Below are 13031 nucleotides of genomic sequence, written 5' to 3'. Positions count from 1 at the left end.
CACAGTGCATTCCCTGCTAACATCAGGCTCTTCATCCTAGGCGGCTGTGGGAGGATTCCCATAAAGTTACACGGGTTAGGAAAGGGGCCTTGGACCAAGGACCTTGTCTCCACCTTGCCATGCCAATGGGAACAGGCAGGGAAAATAAGCCAGATCCATACTGCACACTGGATGTAGTGGGGGGAGGAGAAGGGGGGAGGAGGGATTCTTTGAAAGTGTATTTTCACTGATTATTATTGTCTTTGAATTCCTTAGAGAAATTCTTAGAGCAGAGGTCTTAACCTTCTGTGAGATGTGGACCCCTTGGGTCCATTGGCTGGTGAAGCCTATGGATTCCTCAGAATAATGTTTCTAAATGCATACAATAAAATGCATAGGATTACAGGGAAGTCAATTATATGGAAATATAGTTATCAGAATATTAAATATAGATTTAAATTACTTATATATTAAATACATCACACATATATTTTATATGTCATATATCCAATATATAGCTTGTTATAATAAATATATTTTATATATCATTATACATAATATTGTATATCTTATATATTAAAATTAAAATATATAGTGTATATATATATATAAATGTAAGTTCATGAATTAAGATTAAGAACCTCTGTGTGAATAGAGGGCTATGAAACATTAGAAAACCAAACATATTTTGATCTAGCAGTTTCTTTACAGGGCTTCTTTTCCCTCCATGGGGTGCCTGTGAAGCCAGTCCTCTTAGCAGAAGGACAAATGCACCTGCAGATGTGTTCTCATTTGCATGCCCACACTCTGTCAGTCCACACTCTTATGTGAAGCACAAGCTGTGTGCCCAGGTTAGGGCAGATAGTGCCAAACACAGAGAAGGTGAGAGGGCCCCTGATCTTGAAGAGCTTACAACCCAAAGGACACCATGTCAGGTCTTACCAAGTGTCCATTTTGTTCCCCACCCTAAAGGAAAAACAGCAACAATAAACATTCACAATGATACTTCAGACAAATCTGGGCCTGATGCAGAGATTCCATCTTACTGGAACCCCAGACATAGTTACAGGGCATATAGAAAAGGACGTGATTTAGAGATGGGGAGGGAGGGAGCTTTCCACTTGAGCTCTGGGCAATTTTTCCACCTTCCTCTAGACCAGCCCCCACTTTTTATAGATCGTGGTAGAGGGTGGGACAGGGACAAGATTTCGGAGCTCCCCACAATCTTATACTCTGAAAGAGGTTATGCAGAGTGCGTGACCATAGCCCTCACTGCCAGAGGAGACCACGTCGATGAACACGAGAGGCCAAGCCATGGGACCCAGCTGGAAACAATTGAATGCAGGACATTTCTGTTTCTGGGGTGTGTGCAAAGGATTATTTTGATTTGATTTGTGAGAGACAAGATTATGTGGTGGAGAGAACACTGGACTTGGAACCGGGGACCTGGAGTTTGAATCCTCGTTTTAACATTTACTGGCCTCTTGAAAGTGGACAAAGTACTCTCTCTTTGAGACTGGGTTTCCCTATCTGAAAAATGGGGATGCACTCCCCACCTCACAAAGTTGTGGAAGGAGTAGTCAGTCTGCAAGTTATAAAGTGTTCCTATAAGAAATGATGAATGAAGTAGAATGTAAGTCCCTGAAATCTGTCCCCAGCATCCAGCAAGGTGCTTGATACATTATAGTTCACTTAATAAATGCTTATTGATTGTTTGATAGAATACAATGTAACATAGGAAGATTTGCAGGACCTCTTTCAAAATGAAGTAAGTAGAACTGGAAAATAATATCTACACCGATGACAACGACATTGAAACTGAAATGATAATGACTAATTTTGACCTCCTAAAGGAGATAAGAAAATCCCCTCCCCCCCTTCCCTTCTTTGAAGAAGTACCAAGTGATGGGTGTGAAACACTGCCCATAATAATGCTGGGTTTGGGTGATATGTCAATAGGTTTTGTAGAAGTGATTTGTTTTTTCAATTTTATTCTCCGTTCCAGGGGTTGGCTGTTTGAGAAGAAGAGGGGATGGTGCAGTCTGGAAAATAAAGGCAATATAGAAACAAATATTAATACCTTAAAAAATGTAAAGCACTCTCTTAACATTAACTGTTATTAGTAATAAAGTTGAGGCAATGTGTTTTAATGCAAATTACAATAGCTGACTTTTATATAGTGCTTTAAGGTTTAAAAAGTGCTTTACATAAGCCATGTCATTTCTTCCTTGGAAATGATTTCCTCAGGGAAGAACTACTGGTGTTATCATCCCCATTTTGCAGATGAGGAAAGTGAGGCTTAGAGAGGGTAAGTGATTTGCCCATGCATGGTCACAAAGCTGGTAAGTGTCAGCAGTGAGGCTCCAAAACCAGGTTTCTCCTCACTCCCAGACCTACCATGCTTTTTACTCTCCATGCTTCCTCTCACAATTGCACATCAGCACATGTGGTTCTAGAACCCTTCAAACTTTCCACATGGCTCTGAGCAGACCATTAACCTCTCTGGATAGTTCTCACTTCCTTAGTCTTTGAAACTGAGCTATCAGACTAGATCCTGAATGACCTGTGAGGCTTTAAAACCCTGCAATTCTAGAAGTGTTGAATCCAATAGGAGTCACACGATAGTTTTGATACCTCTAAGCTTTTGCACTTCTAGATTTTCGAAGCTCGTTTTGTATGGAGTTTTTGAGGTGCGGCTTTGCACAGCCAGAGACAGAGGAAAATGGATGCTGCAGTTCACGCTTTCCTTATTTAGGGATTGAGGGACAACAGTTAAGATATAAAAAGTCAACTCGTGGAAATAATTTTGAAAAACTTCTTAGAGGCTCATAATTTTGCATAAGAAAAAGGTCATAGTAACCCTTATTTGTTATTCATGATTGATCTATATACTGCTCAATAAACATCAAACACCACGGCTGTCTCTTCCCTCGAAGACCTGCATTCGTTTCTGTATGTCACTTATTCTCTTGGGAAGCCACACAGTACAGTGAGAAGAAGCAGGAACTCAGAGTTAGCAGATTGTAGGTTTGCATTCCAGCTCTGCGCTTACTAGCTGTGTGGACTCAAGCAAGTTACTTAACCTCTCTGGGCTTCCTCATCTGTAAAAAGAGGGGATTGGACTAGGTGACATCTAAGTTTCTGTAAGAAACTTTCCTACCTCTGTAGGAAACTTATTACAAGGTATCATACTGAAAACGTTGTTCCATCTTTTCGGGCGTATCTGATTTTGTGGCTCATTTGGGGTTTTCTTAGCGAAGATACTGGAGTGGTTTGTCATTTCCTTCTCCAGTTCATTTTACAGATGAGGAAACTGAGGCAAACAGGGTTACTCGATTTGCCCAGGGTGACCCAGCTCCTAAGTGTCTAAAGCCAGATTTGAACTCAGGCCTTCCCTACTCCAGGCTTAAATCACTGAATTACCAAAAGGTTGTTGCCTCGGACAAACTGAGACCTGAGAAAGACCTTAGCTTAAAAAGGCCAGGGTTTCCCCCACTGCATCTGGGGCTGTTACCAATGATCCTGACCTATGTTTTGCCACTGGACTCATGACTGTGGAGGAGAAAGTGATACTGATGACTTTGCACAGCCCAGCCTCACTTAAATCCAACTCACTTGCAAGTCAAGATTTCACCTCCCTGATGTCATTGGTCCTCTTCAAGAACAAATTATGAGCAACAATGCCCTCTATCCATTTCACCACCTAGCTGCCTGTACTAAACATATCATGCTATTTTTCTAAATCCCCCCAGACAGGAGATCTGATCCCATTTGTGGTCTTAATTGCTATTTATGAGAAGCGTTGAAGAGATACAAGGTGGAATGGTGGTGACAGCTCTGCATTTGGAGTCAGAGAACACTGGGTTCCAGTTCTTTTTCACATACAACCTGTGTGACCTTGGGCATATCAGATAACCTCTCAGAGCCTCACCTAAAAATGAGGAGGAAATAATAGATATTTGGGGCAGCTGGGTGGTGCAATGGAAAGAGTGATGGGCTTGGAGTCAGGAAACCTCATCTTGAGTTCAGGATCTGGCCTCAGACCCTTAGTATCTGGGTGACCCTGGGTAAGTCATTTAACTCTGCCTCTGTTTCCTCATCTGTAAAAGGAGCTGAAGAAGGAAATGACAAACCACTCTAGTATTTCTGCCAAGAAAACCCCAAATGGGGTCATGAAGAGATAGACATGACTAAAAAAATTACTGAACAACAATATTAGATGTTCTCCAAAGTCCCTTCCACCTCTGTGATCCTATTCAGTCTGATATCATGAAGGTAAAGAATAGTTCATCAAAATATTTGAAATTGTTAGGAACACTAAGATACACGTATTATAAAACCCCCAATTGAGAACGCTAACAATAGTGCTTTAAAGAGGGACTAGCCAGCCGATAATCTACACTAAACCATAGGACTAAATGCTTCTTGGGGTATTTCTGGGTAACAACAGAGAACATTAGACTTAGACTTTCTGTGAACACACCCATTTTTTTTTTCCACTGAGTCATGATATTTAGCAAAGTCAGCAGTCAGTTAACTTTCAAAGTTAAGTTGGGGCCAGGACAACACAGAAAAAAAAACCAAAAGAACGCTACAGACACCGTCAGTCAAAGTCACCAAAACAGTAAGAAGTCATCCTACTGACATCTTAGCCGTACTCTGGGGCTTCACATCCCTCAAAAATAAGAGGCAGGAAAAGGGCAAGATGGAAGAAATAAAACACTTCCCTTAAAAAAAATCATAGTTGTTGAGATAATGAGCGTAAAATGAAGCAGGCAGGCAGAAAGAAGGGTAACAAAAGGAGCTGTTTATTGCTAATATATGCACGTCTTGAGACAGAAAACAGATTCCTGTGTTTCTACATTTAGTAACTTTAAACAGAACAAAAAAATCAGCTGAAAAATGGGTTTGCTTTTAGTGCGGTGAGATTTGGTTTCTAGTTTTCTCAATTAGAAAGGAATGCCTCTCTATCCCCACTCTTCCTGAAAACAAGTTTCAGAAATTAGTGTAATGATGAATCGGGCCCTTGAAACTGTTCATAAATGTGTTTTGAGGTTTGTATTTCCTTGTAAAAATCACCTATCCAGTACAGCTGAGACTCTGAAAGAAAAGCTGCTTTGCATATTCTGCGCTTACTAGTGATGCTGAAAGGATATTGTTGCAACCCCATTGTTGCTCTGGGCAGTTAACACAATTCCAAGGTTGGGTTACATGACACGTAATCAAGGTGGATCGGCTAAAGTGGATTTTTAAGAAATCTCTTAGATGATTACATGATGGTTGCCTTGGTCTAGACCATTGTGATTTTCTGCTCTTGCCCTTTGGCTTCACACTAGAGTTCTAGAATTCTTACCCAGCCTTTCAATAACACCTCAGTGATCTGGAAGGGCTTCCTGGGTAATTAGCATGCAAATGTGCATTTCAATGTGTGATCATAGACAAGCTATCACGCTCCTGCTGAGAAATTGATTTTGTTAGCAGGCCCGGAAAGGTGTGTTTTTCATTTAGACATGCTTGTGTGACTATGAACACAAAAGGGAAATTCCACATAGGCAAGAATTGATATGGAAGAATGCTCTGGATGACAAACAACCACACTACCAGATATTTCGGCTCTTTGGCCATTGGTTTGTATTCTGGTGAAAGTGTGGATTACACAGAGGAAGAGTGTTTGGAAGTAATTTATAGTTTTTCACTTAATTTAAAATGTTATATCCTGTTTTTTTTGTTTTAAAGAATTTCTTCTATTACATTTGGCTAGAGGAGAGAGAAGGAAGTTTCGTTCCAGAAAAATATGCCAAATATTCACCTGACTTTGTTTATTGGATTTGAGTCTTGGTGGGCTCTGCCACCTGTGTGTTGGATTCCCCTCTGGGTCTTAGTTTTTTTATCTCTAAAACAAAGGGATTGGTCACTCTAGATGGTTTCTGAGGCACCTTAGAGCTCTAGAGCTAACATTTCACGACCAGAATTTTTGTTCCTCCTCTCCTCTCTCCTTACCTTTCCCCTCATCTCCCCTACCTTCCCCTCTCCTTTCCTCTATCTCTCTGCAAGGGAGAGGAGCCAATGATTTGGGGTGGGATCCACTAATAAAGTTCTGCCGAGAGAACATAAATATACCTATTTTCAATCACCTCCTCAACTCCAGGCTTATTGGGGAGAAACCATCAGTGTGTAATGCCGAATGGAGAAAGGTTGTCTGTGACAAAATCAAACCCAGTGGAGTCTCTCCCATGTGGAGGAAGTGGTGGAGGCCCGCGAGCTGTTATCTGGGCTCCACGGAGATAGGAGCACAAGAGATCTGAGTGGTACGGGGATGGAATGCGGGCGCAAGCCCACTCACCCACCCTGTGGATCGCCGTTCAGAGCCCTGCCTGAACCAGGTGGGACTGCAGAGGCCAAGGCCGGCTGCCACAGATGGGAACAAGGACCGCTTTACGCCCCCTCCCCGAGTCTCCTCTCGCCACAGAGAGAGTAGGCTGGCGCTCGTGCGAGGCCCACCTGCGGAGCTGGGAGCCAGCAGCTGCAACCAGAGAGAGCAGCCCCCTGCGGCGGGAACTTCCCCTTCGGCGAGGCGCAGTTAGAATGGGCCTGATTAGCCGGCCCCGCATCTGGGTTCAGGCTGCCCCTGCTCCCTCTGCTCTCCGCGGGGCTGCATGTATAGCGTTAGCTTTCTTGCTGCCCTTGCCTCTCACCATGGTGCGAGCTTTTAGCTTGCTGATTTATGGAGCTATTCTTTGTCAGGTAATTGACCAGCAATATCGTATTTATCATCTAGTCTGTCACAGAATCCGCTTGCTATTCGGCGATTCCAAGGCATTTGTGAAAGGTCCATTGACTTCAAGCAGCAGCAGAAGACCGTCAAGAATGTAAAGCGTCCAAGGTTTTGCCCTTCCAACTTCTGCAGATCGGTATGTTTTCCATCCCCAAAAAAGAGGGGGAGGGGGATGTATTTAACAGCAGGGTTGGCCGTATATGCAAACAGAATAATAGAAATTGGTGTTCATTCATTTTTGAAACACTGAGAAACACTGCCCCCCGGCCATATAACATTATATATATATATATATGTATGTATGTATATGTATATGTACATACCCACCTTTTGGGTTTGTTTGTTTTTTGAGACTAGGTATTTCTAATCTCACTCAGGCTGGAAGTGCACCGGTCACTATAAGTGATTCTACCACTAATAGGTTAAGGAGCTTTGACCCTATCAATTTGCCCCTCTCTAGGCAGCCTGCTGGACCCCTTCTCCACTCCTAGGACTCAGCATAATGATGCCAGATTAAGTGTGGACACCTAATTCACTTTAAAGCCCACTGCATCTCAGAACACCTGATCTCAAGCATCCCCCAGCTCCACATGGCCCTGATTGTAGGGATTGTGGACATGAAAGTAAACTTAATTCTTCATTACCATCTTTAGACATTCTACCTTCCAGCCAAACTGGACTACTAATTGTTTGACTAATTGGACAGTCCATTTTCCACTTCCATACGTTTGCATTGGCCCAGAATGCATATTACTTCCTCATGACCACTTCCTGGAGTCTTCACTTTCCCACAAGCTAAGGTATCATCTTTGAGAAGATTTCCCTGTACAGCTCCCATGTACTTTTACATTGGTGTTTGAAATTCCATAATTAGAGATTCATTCCTTTGGTTCAACACTTCATCCCTGCTTAAAATTCAGATATACTTGAGAGATGTGAAGCTTGTCTTGTCATTTATAGCTTGCTTTAACATTTTTATTGATACCTTAAAAAAAAACCAGTCAATTCCCAATGCACACTCTCCTCATTGAACCTTCTCTTATATCAACAACAGAAACAACCAAAAGCAAACTAGGTAACCAAAAATCATGAAAAACTCCACAAAAATAGCCCCACACCTCATTACTGAGAGAAGTGGTAGAACTAATTTTTATGGCGTTTATCCTGAAAGCTAAGTTTTTTAGGTAGAGAAGGGAAGAACAGGAGGATGGTAGGCACCTGAAGGGGCATGAAGGCAGAAAAGGATGAAAAAAAAGAGGAAGCTTGGGATAGGAAAAAACTTCACATTCCACAGTTTTGTGCAGGGACCAACCCTGTTGACCAAACATATACTTAATCTCAAGTGTAATCTTTAAAAACCCCATATTTAGTGTTATGCAGCCCTGAGGCTACCCTTTAGTTACAGTTGGTTCTGTCTGGCACTACGCTCTCTCTCCTTCACTTTCTTCTCTCTGCAGTAGGTGAAATAGAAAAGGGAAGGGGGCAGCTAGGTGGCAAAGTGGATAGAGCACCAGCTCTGGAATCAAGAGGAACTGAGTTCAAATCCAAATACTTAATACTTACTTAGCTGTGTGGCCCTGGGCAAGTCAATTAACCCCCAATTGCCTCACACAGGTACAAAAAAACAAAAGAAAGAAAGAGAAAAGGGAGTCTGGGTATTTTGGAGAAAACATGAGTAATTAAAGAAAAACAAATCCTTTTATTCTTACTTTTGGAAGCTGTAGAGGACCATTGGGGCAGGATTCCTTGCTCTTCTTTTTGAGAGGAACAGTGGTTATATAGACCTGGAATCCTCATGTCTTTTCCCCACCATCATCAACTGTGGTTAGAAATAAGACACATGTGAGTATTTCACATCTACCCAGGGCTGTTTAAATATTTCTGATGAAGTGGGAAGTGCCTGTTGCTTGTTTCTAACCTCAGAACAGTACCAAAAATGTCATAAGGAGAACCTTATGCATTTTGGTGATAGCCGAATATTTTACAGCACAACAACCCCCCCCATTTAAATTGCTCAACATGATGAGGTTTTGATGACAGCCTTGATGACAGAAATAGGGATGAAATCCTATCCCTTCCCATCACATTAGCCACAGACAGGAAGAAGTTTTCCAGTTGCTTCTTTTTACATTTATCCCAAATTGGGGGTGAATCTAAGTAACTGGAAAATCCCCAATAGGTGGAGTTAGGATGGCTTTAAAAACTCGGCAGCAAAATTTGAAAAATGCGATGTTCATGTTAATTTTTCAGGTGTCTTCTTTTAAGAATGGAAAATGTTCTGACAAGAGCTTAGGAGAATTTGAGGAGCAATGGATGAATGAAACATTCCTTTGACTGGTAGTGGGCTGTAGAGCCTCTGATCCCCACTGTTTCCTATCCTGCCTTCTTTCTGAGGGTCAAGTCCAATATATTCAACCCACTTTTGTGCTCTTCTGTTTCTGTCTCCTAGGGGTATTTGTGGATATAGCTACATGCCTTGGGGACTGTGCAATTACTTGTTTTTAACAGTAAAGTGCTGTTACAAAATGCTTGGACATGCCAGAGAGTTGTTTGTACTTTGGACCAAATAATGCTGAGTCAAATACTTGAGTACACATCCCATATGGCTCTCTCATTTGACTGCTTCATGGGCTTTTATGGTTATTCTTTTTTTCCTCTCACCAGTCTCAGGTGTAAAATAAGGTTCCCTCCCAACTCTAAATCATATGAAACAATGTACACAGTAAAAAGACCAAAGACCCTCAAGCTTCAGAAGTGGTCATATGAATGATATTCTCAAATTGTCCCTTCTCCTTTAAAGATACCATAGAGAACAGTGTGTCCCCTTGGGAAGACAGTCCCAATTATCAGGACAAGGTAATACTCTTTATGAGAAAAAGCAAAAAAAAAAAAAAGCATAGTTTCAGGAAATGATGGGGGAAACATTAAAAGACCTAGGTAAGAAGTATTCAAGGATTCCTAGGTGTATGTTGCAATTTGGATGCATTTGCCCAATGTCTACTTCAGTAGGAGAGGGTCTCCTCAGATTGAGCAAAGCACAGCCAGCAGTGATCCACAGCTCTTAGTGTAAACACTAATTAGAGAGACTTACTCCTCAGTGATGGATGACGCTGGAACATATGGCATCAAGTTTAAGTTAGGAAGTAAAGATAAAGGTGAAGGAGGAGGGAAAGGATGTAAGCGGATGCAAAGCTAGGAGACTCCCCGCTGACCACAACTCCTCTGTCCTTGACTTAGAGACATTGAGGGTTCTTCTGTTCTCCTTTTCCCTAATGTTAGAGGCACACCTGGAGGACAGTCAGAGCCAAGGAGCAGGGTGATGGTAGTTTCCACTATTCTGTTGATGATGGTGAAATCACAGCCCAGAGTTCCAAGGATCATTTAAGGCATGAATCAAGCCCAGTGAACCCAGTTGAACATGCTATGAATGACTTAATCCTGCTTCCTGGGGAGATGGTTGGCTTGTGATAAGTCAGCTTCCTGATTTCCTGTCCAGCAACAAGGGAGTGAATAGAGAGTGAATGGACTTTCCCCCGGGAGAAAGATAATTCAGGTTTGCCTTTGTTTCTGTTACTTGCCTGCTCCATCACCTAGTCATGTTTTTACTAATTAAATTACTATACTTTTGCTACTATATGAGGTCAAAGTGGTTGGCGAGCAATGGCTAAATATAAGAGGAAGGTGTGAATGTTGAGTGGGTGGGGGTAGAATCAATGAGAATATTTTAAATCCACAAGTAAAGGGGAGATTGCTCATAAACCACAAGGAATTGTTATATTGAAAATTTTTCTCTATGATAGAAACCTCATCTAGATTTCCATACTTTAATGTCTTCAATGGATCTGTGATCCCATCAATGTGGGTTTTGGCTCCATTGGTATAGATTGCACATGCTTTCTTATCCTATGTGTCCATGTTCAATTCCATTAAACCAACATTTGTTAAGCCCTCTCATTTGCAAGGAGTTGTACCAGATGCTGAAGATACAAAAAAAAAAATTAGAGAGCTCTTGCACTTAGGGAGTTTACATTCCACTCGGGAGGAGAGAGATACAAGATATTCACAGATAAATGAATACTTAGTCACTTGAGAGGGGAGATTGGAGTAACAGCTGGGGAGGAGAGGGTGGCTCTTGTGAGAAGGTAAAGATTCCAAGAGCTGGAAACGAAGAGGTAATGTGCATTCTGGGCCTTTGCAAATGTGTAGAAGTGAGAGATGGACTGTACAGTTAATCAAACTGCTAGTAGTCCAGCTTAGCTGGAAGGTAGAATGTCTGAAGATGGTAATGAAGGGTCAAATTTACTTTCATGCCCTCTCTCACATCACATGTCCTTTTCTCTCTTCCTCGACAGTGACCACCCCAATGCAGGCCCTCATTACCTCTCCATTACTTGGACCATTGCAGCAGCCTCCCACCTGTTCTCCTTTCTTTCAACCCCTCCCCTCCATCAATTCATTCTCCACAGAGCTGCCATATTGATATTCCTAAAGCATGGATCTGAGCATTCAGTAGCTCTCTATCAATCTATACCTTGCCACTGGATCCAGATGGTGCTGGAGGAGAAAGTGAGGCTCCTCCCTCACTTAAATCTAATTTACTTGCATATCATAGTATCACTTCCCCGATACCATGGTCCTTTTCCAGAATGAAGAACAAACAACAGCAACAGCACATTGACTCTAGGATAAAATAAAAATTCCTCTGTTTGGCATTTAAAACTCAACATAATCTAACTCCAACCTACCTTTTTGGCTGATGATAGATATTTACTCTCACTCACATACACCATATTCCAACCAAAGTGACTTACCGATATTCTTCACGCGCTGCATTCCATTGCCTATCTTTCTGTCTTTACATAGAGTAGGATGCTTTTCTTTTTCTTCTATCTCACGGAATCTCTAGTTCCTAAAAGAGACTCTTCCTGATTCTGAGCTCCACACCAAATCATTTTGGATATGTTTTGTTTTTCCTTCTCTGTATATATGGCATTTTCCCTCAGTAGAATGTAAACTCCTGGAGGACATTTTTGCATTTTATCTTTGTAATACCTGGTATGTTAAGTGAGATAAGTATTGTACAGCACTTAGCACAGTACCTGGAACAAAGGGAGCATCATATGAATGTTAGCTATTATTATTTAGTATGTCCTCAATAAATAATTATTGAATGAAATGGAATTGAGTAATATGAATGGAACCTGGAAAGATAGCTCACAGGTGCCATTGAAAGTTTTTTAGTAGGAGAGTGGCATGGTCAGATCTGGCCCTTGGGAAGCCATTTGGAAGAGACTGGAGATTGGAGAGAAGAGAGACTAGAAGTCTCTAGACTAGAAGGGAGGTCAATTAAGCAGCCATCACAATAGGTTCTAGGAGAGGTGATAGAGCATAAACTAGGATGGAGTGGAAAGATGTTATCTCATGGGTGCCAATGAAATTATGACCACTTCAGTGAATTCAATAATGTCTGATCTGTAGTTGCTTTGCCTTTTCAAAGTGTATTTAAGGATATGTTTGCTATTTAGGGTTTTTGTAACACAAATGCCAACCTTCCGTCGCGTGTATAAACAAATTGAAAATGCTTGGCAGAGAACATATACTGACATTTACATACAGCTCTATTGGTAAGTCCCACCTCCCCTCACCAACTCACTCTCCCCCCCGCCCCCACCACAATGAACTCATCTGAGAACTTAGGCCTCTACAAGCTTGTGGAGGCCTATCTTTTTGTTGTTGCAACCCTGGCCGTCAGATGGGTGAAGAACCACTTGAAGACCCCAACCTAAGAATTGGCAGCCCTTCTTCCCCCCTCCAACCTTCCCTACACTACTTCTGGCTCCAAATAATATTCTTTAGTAAACCTCATTAGGACTTATAAGTTCTTAGCATGGCCTATTCTTTTCCTTCCTAGGTGTAGTGGTTAGTTTATCAGAAAATCATTTCTTTAGATTACTGCTAAATGTAGAACATGATTCAGCCAGGAGAATCTGCTCAGTTCTTTTTTTTTTCTTCAATTATTCCTGCAGACCTCAAAATGATGCTAGTTCAATTGTCCGCAGAATTTCTCTTAACCCGTGGGAGGCCGTCTAACATTTGGCCAACCCTTGTAGTACTGGAGCTGTCAAACCTTTAGGCCTCACTCTCGTCCCTGTTGACCCCTTTAGAACTAGCTGAACAGGGCTCCAAGTCTGCCTGTGAAAAGATAAGTCAAGATCACCAGGAGGACGATGAGACTCCATTGTCTTTTGGGTTAATGAGAACAAGTCATAATGAAAAT

At 41.8% G+C, this 13031-nt stretch overlaps 1 long non-coding RNA gene across 1 annotated transcript in view; it reads left to right on the top strand.

Moving 5' to 3' along the window:
* The window catches only part of LOC114032568, an 82558-nt gene that overhangs the window by 50470 nt on the left and 19057 nt on the right, over positions 1-13031 (top strand). The window contains exon 2 of the long non-coding RNA XR_003567849.1: positions 6758-6890. This is a non-coding gene — a long non-coding RNA (uncharacterized LOC114032568). The remainder of the gene's footprint in view (positions 1-6757; positions 6891-13031) is intronic.

Source organism: Vombatus ursinus, unplaced genomic scaffold (assembly GCF_900497805.2).
Source record: "Vombatus ursinus unplaced genomic scaffold, bare-nosed wombat genome assembly UNPS02005459.1, whole genome shotgun sequence".
NCBI lineage: Eukaryota > Metazoa > Chordata > Mammalia > Diprotodontia > Vombatidae > Vombatus > Vombatus ursinus.
Note: the sequence above shows the minus strand (reverse complement) of the source record. Positions and strands in the feature narration are given on the sequence as shown.